This window comes from Coptis chinensis, chromosome 6 (genome assembly GCF_015680905.1).
Source record: "Coptis chinensis isolate HL-2020 chromosome 6, ASM1568090v1, whole genome shotgun sequence".
Classification (NCBI taxonomy): Eukaryota; Viridiplantae; Streptophyta; class Magnoliopsida; order Ranunculales; family Ranunculaceae; genus Coptis; species Coptis chinensis.
The window spans coordinates 68,182,436-68,195,764 of NC_141461.1; the positions used below are offsets into that span (position 1 = coordinate 68,182,436).

The window sequence follows — 13,329 nt, forward strand, 5'->3', positions numbered from 1 at the left end:
AAATTCATAACATACTAATTTAGGTAAAGAAAAATAGACGCAACTCTATATGAGTTTCACCCGTTATAGGAATAACAAAAATTAAATTGCTTGTGACATAAGCAGACACAAACAAAAAGTAAAACTTACCTCATATCCAACATTTAAGCGTTATCCTCCTCTTCTATAAAGAAGTGAGGTTCCTTTGCATCCTGCCAAGCCATGATAATTTGCCAGACCTCATGCCATTTATCATCAACCCGTGCTAACCTGTTAAACGTCACTCGGTTTGATGGGGTGTAAGGGGCAACCCAATGAGGTTGTATCCCCCACCCCGGCCAAGTCATAGCACGAAAAGAGCATATAATGCAATTGGTGGGTCGCATAATGTCAACCCCAACCCAATCCGTGTAGCGGAATGTAAAATCAGGAAAGAAACATACCATGATGCGGCAAACCAAGACAGGCATAAGAAGGTACTTATGCTTCATACTATGGGCTCGTGTTAAACTAGACACTAAGGTCTAGGGAATGTCATATAGCATACGTCCCTAAGCTAAAGCAAGGAAGACGTAACCAACAGCGTTATTCGCAAAAGAAAACTGCCATTCCCCTAAGATATTCAGCATGATAAATAACATGATAGTGCCTACGTTAAGGGATAGGCTACCAAGGGCTACATTAAAATGCCCTTGGTCCTCTACACAAAAAATCTCCGCCCCATAAGTCTCATGGAAATACTCATAGTTATATAGGTATATATTATCAGACATATAGCCCCAAAAGTTTTATGGTGCAGGCATATGCATCCCAACAGCAAAGGCTACCAAAAACTTGCTGAAATCCATTATTATATCATCAATGGTGATAGAGAACACTTGTTCCCCATTTGGTTGATAAAAGAACTTACAATTATCATAGAAATAAGCAGTAAGTTTAGGAGAATAAGAGTCATCGGCACTTACCAATAAAGTCTGCCATCCTGACTGCACAATCCTATCGTGGAACCAGTATCCATAAGTGTCACCCTCGAGCAATTCTTCAAAGGACTGCTTTGGTATGATTTGAGGAGATTTCATAGCAAACAAATACACTACAAAACTCCTTGAAGTGAGTGCGGAAAACCCCAGAAAAAATAACTTGAGGTATGTTGAGGTCAGGGAGCAGGAGCGCTCAGAATGGCCTATGGAAGGGGGCGGGTGCCCTCAATTCTGAAAAAAGAAAATTCTGTGATCTAAGACCTTGGGTGCAGGCAGGCTCTGTTATAAGGTAAGGGAGAGGACGTGCGCGCTCCGAGTATTGTTTGTGGTATGAATTGCGAGGTGAAATTGAGAGGTGCTTGTGTGATAAAAAATAATGGTGTAGTGTGAAGTATATGGTGTGCCATGTATTTATAGAGCACTAGTTTCTTAAACCAAGTTCCCTAAATTGTTAAGGCAAGATGATGGAAAAGAAAATTTTCTAAATCCAAAATAGAAACAGACGAGATGCAGAGTCAAAAATCAAACCGATAGCTTTTCGTCTGGAATTAAAAATAGCAATCATCCAATTTCTAATCCTTAAGGTTGCACAAACCAAGGGTAGCTAATTCTAGCTACACCACATTAGCAGCATGCTCATATATAGACTATATTCTTCCAATATTGCAATATTAACTTCAAAAACATATGGGTATGGTAAATACAATACTAAACAATAATGCCACCCCCAAACAAGTCGGAAAGGTGGGATTCATAAAAAATAGATAGCATGCTTGAACAAAAAATTAATTAACTTGAAATTCAAATAACAACCAAATACATAATCCAATATTAACTACTTAACTAAACAACTGGGAATAAAAATTCTACTAAGATAGGGAAATATTCCTAAAAACAACAATACAACTAAAAAAAAAACTAGCCACGAGATGAGGAAGGGCCAGAGTCATCTATCTTGCGTCGACGACGCTTATGCCTTCCAAAGTCAGCCGAAGAAGAACCATCATGAGGTGGTAGGCATCGTAGAACTTCTACTTGAAACGTGCGATGTTGCTCCATAAAAACATCCATGGCTTCCCAACGCTCATTATTACTTTGGACGAGAGTCTTCACGTTAGCTTGGAATAGGGGTGTAAAAACGGCCCTCAAGCCCTCGGCCCGCCCGACCCGACCCGGCCCATAGACAAAAAAAGCCCTCAATTTTAAGCCCGCATGCAATTTGAGGGCAGGGCCGGCCCGACCCTCATGTTTTGAGGGGAGGGTAAGGGCCTAGATATGGAAACATGAGGGCAGCCCTCAGCCCGACCCTCTAAAGCCCTCACAAAGCCCGTATTAAGGCCCTCATTGATATTTAGATTTTCTAAACAAAATTACGTATAATACCCTTAGTTGTACGTATAATGTCCTTGATGGAGGTTCTCTCTCTTGTAATGAATATATTGTTAGAATATGTGAATATATTCTATAGGATACAGCTGTATTATATGGATATATCTCTATCCTATAGAATATATTCTATTGTATATGTTAATGAAGTTTGATAGGTTTTCAAGAATTTTTGTAATGAATATGTTAATCAGTTAATGAAATCTGATAAAAACCAAATATGTTAATGAAGTCTAAACAAGTTGTATTCAAGAGTTTTGAATAATTGACAAGTTGTACAACCCGGCCCAAGACCCGGCCCACAGTTTTCTAAAGGGGGCTGAGGTGAGGGCAAGGGCTGTATAATTCAAGTGTTGGCCCCCCCTCATAGGGCCCAGCCCGCCCCAAATCATAGCATTTGATAAAGGGGCTGGCCCGCCCATTTTACACCCCTAGCTTGGAAGTCTGCTTAGCTACGAATAATAGTACCTTGCTTAGTCTGAATAGCCTCACGGAGGTCACGCAAAGAACGTTGGCCTGTACGAATCGTCTCACACTCGTTATGGAGAGTTCGCAGGCCACGATGAAGTAATGAGACGCGGCCTATATCCATAGTAGCCCTTTCCAAAGCATTTGCATCAAAACATGTTGTGTCTTCCTCATCTTCCTCATCCGATACCATCTCAGCACCCAAAACCTCAGGCAAATGCTAATCCCTCTGAATACATTTATGATAAATGCATGCATTTTCATGCAACTTTAACTTAACCCTACCAGTCTTCGAAACATATCCCCAGTACAACATAACCTTCGTAATCAATGTAGGGAAGGTTACGGTTAATTTACCAACTGCTCTAATCTCATTTAACAAAAAGTCAAGGATGCAAAACCCATACCTCTTTTCCTGAAGGGTCTAGAAAATGTGCAGACAACTCAAATTGATGTCAGTTATCTTTGTGTTAGTAATAACATTCCTACCAACCCACTGAGCCATAGCCAGCTGGTTTTTTCTCAAAGACGCGTCGGCGAAACACAATGCGAACCCGGGGTTATCTTGTCCTTCCAATCTGAGTCTCGCCATCAAAGGACCGATTCCACCAAATTGAGATTCCTGCATTGTGACTTTGATGTCTCTTTGCTCAATGCCAGTAATCTCAGACAACACTACTATAGTCAATTCCTTCCGACTACCATTCAACCTTACAAAAATCTTACGACCCTCAATCTCCCTCTTCTTATAAAAATCAAACACCAAATCAATGTGATAAAAATTATCCATAGAATACCACAACCCATTCCACTTCCTAATACACATTTCGGTGCCGAAAAAGGGTGAAAATTGTTGAGCAGTAAAAACTTGTTCCGGAAGAATCTTTGGGGTTTGAGGAGCCATTGCGTTTTGGAGTTGAAATTTGTGGTGAATGTAAGGTGGGGGGTAGTGATTGAATCACTCGATCGAAAATTGAACTAGGTTTGTATGGAGGTTAGAGAGCGCGGGCGCGCTCAAGTTTGTCTGGCCCAAAGGGCGTGCGCTCTCAAGGTTTTTCTTTGGTCGGGAATGGAGGCAAGGAAGAAAAGAAGAAAATCGCGTGGGGGTTTTTAAAAGGGAGTCATGTGCATGGCACGTGACCGCGTAGGGTTTAAAATCGTTTGGGCCCAAGCCGAAAACAAATCTGTAATAACCATCCTGTCCTAAGCCTCGTAAAACTTAAAACTAAAATTCCTGATTCGTTAACGGTCCGATTTTTGCAAATGAGCTATAAAAACGATCAGTAGAGAAAGTACAATCTAATGATCTATAAAAAAAACTAAAATCTAACCGTGGTTGACATATAAGAAGATGGAAAATGCCTCAAAATGCGTGAATAACATAAGTTATATGATCAAAAGAAATCTAAATTCATAGATAGTATCAACCCGAATCAAAGTACGATTAAACGACATAACCAACAAGAATAAGAAGTTGAGTGATCAAGAATAGGAAAGACCAAACACCCCACCCCTAAACAAATTTTTGAAAACAGGGTTTAGAAAATTTTGTTTAAAACGTGGGGACTTTTAAAGTCAGATTCCCGAGACTTGCTAGATTATTGTTTATAGGGTTTTAATATATTTTTTTCTTTTATGAATAAGGTTTAATATAAAGGAAAACAATAAAACAATAAAGACATAAATTACTCCATAGAGAAACATGACTCAAAATTGAGAAAACATGCAAGACTTAGGATCCGGTACTTACAACCACACACTCCAAAGGGAGGGCCCGGTTACCTTCATGGTGCACTTACCAATATATGGAAATGAAAGGAAGTACACCAAACATCAAAAGTCAGTCCTCATAGACAGGGCCCTATAAAAGGACATCCTCCACATCTGGGGACATTAACTCATAAAAATGTTTTAAACGTTGGCCATTAACTTAAAAGGTACTGTTGTCCTTAGGATTTACCAAGGTGATTGCCCCATAAGGGGTGACTTCAGTAACCAGAAAAGGACCAGACCAACAGGTTTTTAATTTCCCTGGGAAAATATGCAAACGGGAGTTGTAAAGCAAAACCTTTTCACTAACTACAAACTCTTTACGCAAAATATGTTTATCATGAACACATTTTATGTTAGCTTTATAATCCTTCGTGAGATTATAAGAATCGTTACGGATTTCTTCCAACTCATTTAATTTCAATTTGCGCTTTACACCTGCCTCATCAAAATTGAAGTTCAGGTTTTTTATAGCCCACATAACACGGTGCTCCAATTCAACGGGCAAGTGACAAGATTTTCCAAACACAAGTCTAAAGGGAGACATTCCTATAGGAGTTTTAAAAGTCGTCCGATACTCCCCATAAGGCATCTGTTAGATGCTTAGACCAATCTTTTCGATCAGGATTGATTGTTGTTTCTAATATTTTTTTAATTTCCCTATTAGAGACTTCTACTTGGCCACTAGTTTGTGGATGATAAGGAGTTGTCACCTTATGAGTAACTCCGTACTTCTTAACTAAAGCAACAACTCTATTACAAAAATGCGTTCTTCCATCACTGATGATGGCCTTAGGGATGCCAAAATGACAGAAAATGTACTCCTTAACAAAAAACACAACTGTCTTATGGTCATTGCTACGGCAAGCCATGGCCTCTATCCATTTTGAAACGTAGTCCACGGCAACAAGAATATAAATAAAACTGTGGGAAACAGGAAAAGGACCCATGAAATCAATGCCCCATACATAAAAAAAAATCCACTACCATAATGGGATTTAAAGGCATCATATTACTTTTAGTGATACGCCCAAGTTGTTGGCAACAAACACACATCCTGCAATGAACTTGGGCATCTTTAAAAAGGTAGGCCAATAAAACCACATTGCAAAACTTTAGCTGCCGTTTTCATACCACTAAAATGGCCACCACACTCTTAGTCATGGTAGAAGGATAAAACCTCATTATATTCCCACTGGAGAATACAACGACAAATAATCTGATCTGCACAATACTTAAAAAGGTATGGCTCATCCCAACAGTATAACTTAACTCTGGCAAAAAAATCTTTTACGTTCATTTCTTGACCAAACATCAGGAAAAATATCATAAGCTAAATAATTCACAATATTGGCATACCAAGGTGAAGAAAAAATAGAATAAAGATGCTCATCAAGAAGAGAATCAGGTATGGACTCAGAATCACTATCACTGTCATTGGTTAGTCTAGATAAGTGATCGGACAACTACATTTTTGACCACTCGTTTATCCTTAATTTCTAGGGTAAACTCTTGCAGGAGAAGAATCCATCAGATCAATTTCTGTTTAGCATCCTTCTTGGCGAGAAGATACCTAAGAGCTGTATGGTCAATATAGACTAAGGTCTTTATACCAACCAAATAAGGACGAAACTTATCTAAAGCATAAACCACAGCTAAAAATTTCTTTTCCGTAGAAGTGTAATTTCTTTGAGCATCATTTAAAGTTTTACTAGCATAATAAATAACGGTGGACTTATCATCTAGTTTTTGGCCTAACATAACACCAACAACATAATCGGTATCGTCACACATAAGCTCGAAAGGTTTAGACCAATCGGGAGGCTATATAATCGGTGCAGATGTTAAAGCGGCTTTTAAAGTTTCAAAATCATATTTACAGTCATAATTGAAATCAAAGATGGCATCTTTTAAAAGCATATTAGTTAAAGGCCTAGCAAATTTTGAAAAATCCTTGATAAAACACCTATAGAAACCTGCATGGCCTAAAAAGGCTCTAATGTCACGTATAGTCCGTGGTATAGGTAGGGACGTTATTTTATCTAATTTGGCCTTATCTACTTCTATGCCATCGCTAGATACAATATGACCTAGCACTATTCCTCTTTTTACCATAAAATGACATTTTTCCCAATTTAAAACCAGATTCTTCTCCTCACACTGTGTCAATACTTTGGAAAGGTTGGACATGCATTCACTGAAAGAGTCTCCATAGAGAGAAAAATCATCTATGAAAACTTCCATGAAGCGCTCCACCATGTCACTAAAAATATGAAGCATACACCGCTTGAATGTGCTAGGAGCATTACAAAGGCCAAAAAGCATTCATTTATAGGCATAAGTTCCAAAAAGACATGTGAAGGTAGTCTTGTCTTGGTCATTAGGATCAATAATGATCAGAAAATAGCTAGAGTAGCCATCTAAAAAATAATAATAAGCATGACCAACTAGACGTTCAAGCATCTGATCTATAAATTGTAAAAGAAAGTGATCCTTCCGTGTCATGGCATATAAGCGTCTGTAGTCAATACAGATCCTCCATTTTATGGGAACTCGTGTGGAAACATATTCCCCCACAGCATTATGCATAACGGCAACCCTAGATTTTTTAGGAACTACGTGAATGGGGCTTACCCATTCACTATCGGAGATGTGATATATGATACCCGCATCGAGTAACCGTAAGACTTCTTCCCTGGCCACCTCTATCATGGCAAGGTTCAAACGACACTGAGGTTCACATGAAGTCTTCACATTATCCTCCAAGTGTATGCAATGCGTGCATACACTAGGGTCAATCCCCTTAATGTCGTCTAGGGACCAACCAATCGCAAAGTGATGTTCAATTCCCTAATCAAATGTGCCTCTTCATCAATAGATAACTGAGAAGATTTGATCACCGGATGACTACCATCTGGATCAAGCTGGATATATTTCAACTCAGCAGGAAGAGGTTTAAACATAGGGGAGGGAGGAATGGGTAAAAAGGTTTCCGGAGGGTCCTCGTCTTGAGTAGTGAAGACTTGTTTAGGTAAGAGGTCTTCAAACTCAGAAGATGAAGCTACAGAAGGATCTAAGATAGGAGTAGACTCAAAAAGGACGTTTACTTCCTCTACGTAGGAGTCATCGTCGAAGTTGGAACTTCCGAAGGTAAGGAATTGGTGCATTTGATTCTCTGGAAACGTGTTATTGAAATAATCTTGAGCTAAGCTCTCGATCATGATAACTTCTCCATCGATAGTCGTATCGGGTAACTGCTGCATCATTTTGAAAATATTTACCTTAACAGAAAGATGCCAAAGGACATGGACATCGAACCATCGCGTCAGTTTATAAGCGCGTTGGCAGTTGCCAAGAAAGGATGCCCTAAGATGATAGGAACAGAGTCGTTAGCGACTTCTGTGTCGAGGATAATGAAGTCGGCTAGATAGTAAAAGTCTTGAACTTTTACAAGCACGTTTTCAACAACACCCTTAGGATACTTAATAGAACGATCAGCTAATTGCAACATCATTTTAGTTGGTTGCATCTCTTGTAGACATATTTATTTATATAGATAATAAGGGAGTAAGTTAACACTCGCCCCCAGGTCTAATAGCGCAGTCGTCGTGTGGGTATCACCTAAGGTGCATTGTACAGTAGGACGACCAGGGTCCTTGTACTTTACAATTCAATTATATTTAGATAGAGTGGGAAACTGTTCAGTTAAAAAGGCATCTTTTGGAATATTTGTTTTTGCCTAGTAGTGCATAACTCTTTTAGAAACTTAGAATGTTTTGGTAATTGTTTAATAGGTTCAAGAAAAGGTAGGTTTACCATTATATTTTTAAAAACTTCTCTAATCTCATCAAAATTTGTATCATTGTTTAACATGGCTAGTCTCTAGGGAAACGGTGGTTTCTCTCTATATTTAGCATATGGATCAATAGGAGTTCTAACCTTGGCCATTTTTTTCTTGGGTTGTGGTTTAACTGGTACCTCTACAGGGGGATCTTCAGTTTCTATTTCGGTATCTAGTAAATTTTCATTTTCAATGACCACTGGTGGTGTAACAATGGGCATAGTTACGGTGTTATCAACCATTCTGCCATAACAAAGAGTGGTGATGGCATTTAACTCACCTACATTTAAAATTTCTTTACTAATATTACCGGTTACTTCAAAGGCTGTGTTTGGTGTTTTAGGATTAGGTATAGCCTAACCTAGAAACACACCTTTAGGTTGGGATTTATCTTGAGTTAAATATTATAAGGTTGTTGTATGGATTGTAAAATATGTTGTTGAGCTTGCATATAGGAAATGATCCGGTTGTGGATGTGTAATGGTCACAGGTGGTGTGACAGGAATTATCTCACGTTGATTATTAACGGGTGGATTGTGATAGTTGTTATTAACCGAGATGATACCTTTATTATTATTATTATAATTATTGTAATTATTGTAATTACTTTGTCCTTGTACTTGATTTGGTGGAACATTTTTGTAATTGTTTGCATGCCTAACATTTTGATTATTAAACCCAGAGATGTAACTTGATGATTATTTTGCCAACCGAAGTTGGTGTTTTGTCTCCAAGGTATGTTAGGTTAGCTATTAATGGAGCAAACATTGTCTAGCTGTGCAGATGGTTGTTCATAGACGAGAGGATAATAGGAGTCAAGATGCTCAGTACTCAAACAAAAATTACGTGGAATAGAGTTGACGTTCATGACAGGAGTAGGCTTTTGTTGAACAGAAATGACTTCTACCTTTTTTGTGAGAGATTCAATTAGAGTTCTAAGCTTGGGATTAGATTTAACCTCAAACATACTGGCAGCCTTAGCTGTGGAAGAAGAATTAGCGGAGCGGGGGATGGCGTTACCCCCGTAGTTATTATTATGCTTAGATTGATCTTCTAAAAACCTATAAGCCTCTGAGGCTCCTTTACTAAGGAAACTACCCCCAGTCATTATATCAAGGACCTCTTTATGATGATGTAAAAGCCCTTTAAAAAAGGCACAAACAAGCATGTCTTTCGCAAGGTTATGATGTGGACACTCGATGAGAAGATCAGTGAAACGATTCCAGGCCTCTGAAAAGGATTCATGAGGATTTTGGCGGAAGAAATAAATCTTTTGAAGTATTTCATCTGTCTTCAGTGTTGGGTAAAACTGTTCCATGAACAATTGAACAAGTTTGGCCCATGAGTCCACATAATTAGGCGTTTGGGCAATTAACCAAGATATCGCCTTATCGGCTACCGTGAAAGGAAACACCCTCAGTTTAATTTGTTCCGAACCTACGGTAGGATGATGAAATGTGGTAAGAATTTGTTCTATCCTACGCATATGTTGATAAGGCTTCTCGTGGTCTAACCCATGAAAAACTGGTAACAAATTAAATATATTCAAGGGAATTCGAAAATCCCCCACTAGGTTTGCAGGAACAATGCATGACTTAGGGCTATCGTTTAGGACTTTGTAAAAATCAAAGAGAGGAGTCTTTGTTTCTTCAGCCATTAATGCAAGTGTAGTGTGTGGTATTTTAGATAGGCGTGTGCGTTGACGTTTACGATAGATAACGTTAGATGGTTTACTCTTACCAGACCTTAATCTCATGCAAGGTTAAGGCCAATATAAAAAAAAAAAAAAAAAAAAAAAAAAAACTAACAACAATCAAACAACAACCTGATATACTAGAATTAAAACTCCTCTGACAGAAAAGACGAGGAGTGAAAGAAGGAGTACCTGAATGCCTCCTTGCTACGCATATGAATTGCGCCTTTTATACGTAATCTCAGTGTATTGAAGAAGGTCGGAACACTGAATATAAAAAATAACTTGAACAAAAAGAGAGCCTGTAACTAACCTGTGAATCGGGCTTTCTTCAGAAGGGGAGCGGGTGCGCTCAAATATAGAGTAAACAAGGGCGCGGGCGCACTCAAAGTACTGTTCCAAAAAAAAAAAAAAAATCCAGTAACAAGAGGGTGGGCGCATTCAGAAATAAAGTTATTAGGGCGCAGGCGCTTTCAAAGTGATGTTTCAAAAAAAAAAAAAACAAGTCGACTTCCAGGAGCAAAAATCCCATTTTTTTCTGAAAAAAATAAACACAGTGAGAACACAAACAATTGGGTGGGTGGGTGAAGTGGGATATTAGTAGACGTGAAAAACTAAGGGAATTTAATTTTAAAACAACTAAGACGGTAGCGACACCATTTGATAAAATGTAAAATAAATCAAGTTTCTATCCTATGAATAATTATTTATGCTAGGAAAAAGAAAGCTAGAATTTCATTCTTTTAATCAAAATTTCTACTCTCAATTATCATGCAATAACGTGAGCAAAGATTTCGTTCCACTCCTAGTAATTTAGAACGTAACAGAATCACTAACTTAAACAATTCTACAATATCAATGAGAGCAATGGTGTGAATGAGAAGAAGAGATTAGGGGGATTTAATGAGAAGATGAATGAGAAGAAGAGATAAGGGGGATTTGATTCCACCTTGATTAATCCCTAATTAATATGCTAGTACTGAGTTGTTGCAATGCTAATCTTTTTGTATTCACATAAAGATTAGGTATTTTTATCCCTAATTATTCATGGCATCTCTACCAACTAATAATTAGCATGTGAGGCATTTGAAACCCATTCTCATGGTGAATTAACTACCTTCTAGAGTGGAATATCTTACTACAACTATTCTATACTAACACATCAAGTCTTCATCAAAGTTTTAATCAAACCCCTCTAATGGAGGTTTAGCTATGATTCATTAGACTATCATGAACATAATAATAAGGAAAAGAACATAATTAAAGAACACTTATATTGGAAATAGTTTGGATTGAATTAATGGTGGTTAGGCTAATAAAATAATAACTAGGTTTTAAAACTAAAGGAGAAAACTAATTTATTATCTAATGGGAGAGAGTCTAAGAGAGAAAACCCTAATTTACAACTAAACTAAAGAAGGGAGTAGTCAAGCTTTGTTTAGCCTTAACCCTCTTAATATAAGAGAGGGTTAGGTTTACAATTTCATGCATGGGCTTTGGAACCATTAAATCAAGCCCAAAACCTAATTACTTGTAAATTACTACAACAATATTTTTGTCCACCTTTACTCTTGTAATTGGATCAAGGCCTAGACCATTAGAAAGATCTTTCCGATCCAGTCATCTTGACATATAGTAGGCCCAATTCCGAGATTTGAGTCCAAAGATAGGACCTGTGGAAGTTCTGTTAACCTTTTTACACTATTTCTGTCCGTTGACTTTGACTTTTCAGCTTTGACTGGGCTTTAAAAAGTCTTTTTCTCCTTGAAACTTAGGCTTTAACCATAGCACATCTTAGCAACCAACTTTTGCTCTTTTCTCTTGCAAAAGTGACATATTTCTTTACATATTTAACTCCAATACCTAAAATACACAAACGTACATAAACAATACTAACTCTTATTTATTATAAGCATAATTGGTCTAAATGTAATATTATTAAAGGGTTAAAACTACAGTTTTGGGCTCTTATCAGTAGCTGCAAAGCCCAACCCAGTTGAAGGAAAGTAGTTTTATTTAAAAATATATATATATATCTAAAATAAATCTAAAATAAATCCAAAAAGTTAGTATAATTGCATTTTAGTATAATTTAGAATAGTTACATATTAGTTTAATTGCATTCAAGCATAGTAGAATAGATTTTTCGTCATTTTTGCATAGCATTTTCTAGTGTAAGCCCCATCATCCATATCATCATCCGGTAGACCTGTGGAAGTTATGTTGACTTTTCTACACTAATTCTGCCCGCGTTGACTTTGACTTTTCAACTTTGACTGGGCTTTAAAATGGTTTTTTCTCCTTGAAACTTGGGTTTTAACCATAGAACTTCTTAGCAACCAACTTTTGCTCTTTTCTCTTGCAAAAGTGACATATTTCTTCACATATTTAACTCCAATACCTAAAATACACAAACATACATAAACAATACTAACTCTTATTTATTATAAGCATAATTGGTCTAAATGTAATATTACTAAGGGGTTAAAACTACAGTTTTGGGCTCTTATCAGTAGCTGTAAAGCCCAACCTAGTTGAAGGAAAGTAGTTTTATTTTTATTTTTTTAAATCTAAAAAAATCCAAAAAGTTAGTACAATTGCATTTTAGTATCATTTAGAATAGCTGCATATTAGTTTAATTACATTCAAGCACAGTAGGATAGTTTTTCGTCATTTTCGCATAGCATTTTCTAGTATATGCCCCGTCATCCATATCATCATCCGGTAAGAATACAACAGTGGACAAGGTTTAACAACCGACTCACATGAATACTAGACGAGATTGATACAATGGCCGCATGCAATGATGGAGGTATTGTGGACCTGAATAATCCTGAAGCTATCCCGCCCATGCAAGCACAACAGAGGAAGAAGCTGAGTGATTTCTATTCACCAATCATTAGAGACCCACCCAGCTGTATTGTTTTTTCAGAGACAGAAACTAACTAGTTTGAACTTAGAGCATCAGTAATCTCTATGCTTCCAAAGTTTAATGGTTCAGACAATGTTCAGCTGTAAGTTCACATGAACAAATTTCTATCAGTCTTGAGGACTTTCAAGAACCAGAGTATAAGGGATGAAAATATCAAGTTAATTCTTTTTCCACTCTCACTCAAAGGTAAAGCATCCAAATGGTTAACTGCATAGCCGATCAATTCCATCAACAACTGGGAGAAGTTGAGAACAAAGTTTATGAACAAGTTCTACCCACC

General features: G+C 37.5%; 1 non-coding gene across 1 annotated transcript; it reads left to right on the forward strand.

Moving 5' to 3' along the window:
- The first annotated feature begins 9,602 nt into the window (after nucleotides 1-9,602).
- LOC147494103 (small nucleolar RNA R71) lies at nucleotides 9,603-9,706 on the forward strand. The gene has a single exon (XR_015200475.1). It is a non-coding gene; the product is annotated as a small nucleolar RNA R71 (small nucleolar RNA).
- The last annotated feature ends 3,623 nt before the right edge of the window (nucleotides 9,707-13,329 follow it).